Here is a 1,854-nt window from a genome sequence, read left to right on the forward strand (position 1 = left end):
TGCCGTGCTCGGGAAGTACGGGTCGGACCCAGAGACTTCACCACATGGGGGGGGGGGGGGGCAGATTGCATGGTCCTCGGAGGCGAAACCTCGGCAATGTTACACTGTCTCCTCGGAGGCGGAGAAGGCCTCGGCATTGTTACACAGATGTTGCACCGTCTCCTCGGAGGCGTGGAGGAGGCCTCGGAGGTGCCTCGGCAATGTATTACATCGGCAGCGAGGGCGGCGAAGATGGAGGCGGAGGGCTCCCCGGGGAGAGGCAAGCCTCAGCCAGACCGAGAGCTTCAATGCAGGGAATGGTCTGCTCGCAGGCAGCATTGGCATAGGCGCATGCATTGTACCCATTCGGGTCCGTAAGCCAGATGTTCGCTCCCGCCTTGACCAGCACGGCTGCAATTTCTTTCCCGCCTGCATACTTATTCCATATCGCTCGGTGGAGAGCGAGCAGGAGCGGGGTTCTTCCCCGAACCATTTCGTCGAGGTAAGCGCCCTTGCCAACCAGGAACTCTACGGCGTCGAGGCTTCCATAGATGCTGGCCATCGATAGGGGAGTAGCTCCGTCGCTTGATCGAGCAAAGTTGACGTCAGCACCTGCCTCGACCAAGGCCTTGACAATGTCGTTTCTCGTCGCCATGCCACCTGCAGTGCCATCTGGCGTCGCCATCGCAACTATTGCCCTGATAAGCGCGGTGTCACCCTGGAAAATAGTCCGGTCGGGCTCGGCTCCCGCCTCGAGCAGCATGTTAACGATCTCAAGGGCCCCCGCATAGTCGCTGTGCCGAGTGATAATGACCGCGGCGACTAGGGGGGTGGTTTCATATTCCCCCGATTTTGTGTTGACGTCTGCGCCCGCATCGATGAGCAGCCTGGCGACCTCGACGTGCCCGGAATTGGCCGCCATCCCCAGTGGCGTGGATCCGAGACTCGACCGCGGCTCGTCGATGCCCGCACCGCCGTCAATCAGTTTCGTGGCGAGCGCGACGAGGCCTTCCGCCGCGGCGAAGAAGAGCGCCGACCAGCCGTTCTCCGGGTTCTGCTCGTCGATATTCTCCGTGTCTGCGATGAGAGCGTCCATCGCCGCTGAGTCGCCGGCGAGCCCTGCCGTCCAGAGCGCGGGGGGAGGCGCGGAGGGGGGAGAAGGCGGTGAGGGCGGCGACGATGGTAGCGGCGGCGAGGGCGGCGACGAAGGCAGAGGGGGCGAGTTTGGTGGCGAAGGCAGCAGCGGCGAGGGCGGCGGCGAGGGTGGCGGCATTAGCGGCGACGAGGGAGGCAGTGCAGAAGACCCAGAGCTGGCAAACAGCAGCTCGAGCGCCGAACCAGATGGCGCAGCGTTGACGGCGCTGATGATGGAGCCAATCAGAACGACGATGCACACCATTGATGGGGAGAGAGGGGAACACGTGTTATTAAAAAATTCGGGTTTGTTGAGGCCTTCGATGTTGTGAAACAAAGGAAAAAACGCAAGGCGGACACACGCACATCACTGCTCTCGGGCCCACAGACATCCCGCACACCCGCCGCCCCCGCGCGCGCCCCACCCCGGCCGGGAGAGAGGGGAGTGACAGTTTGGGCTAGAGTTTGGGATGGCAACAGTCGAGATACCTCGCACTCCATGTGCGAGAACGCAGAGAGAAATGAAAGCCGTCCGGCCCCCAAGTCCGGCTCACGCGCCCCGAGCTGACCCTCTACCGCACTGATCACTATCTTCCGCCCCCTCGCTCCCAACCCATCCACCTCGCCGAATGCCGAGGTGCTGCAGAACCGCGCGATCTCGGGCGATCTCGGGCCGCGCCGCGCTATCTCGGGCGATCTCGCGGTATCTCGGAGCCGCGCCGCGCCGCACCCCCCCCCACC

The sequence above is a fragment of the Emiliania huxleyi genome (assembly GCF_000372725.1).
Source record: "Emiliania huxleyi CCMP1516 unplaced genomic scaffold EMIHUscaffold_24, whole genome shotgun sequence".
NCBI classification, from domain to species: Eukaryota; Haptophyta; order Isochrysidales; family Noelaerhabdaceae; genus Emiliania; species Emiliania huxleyi.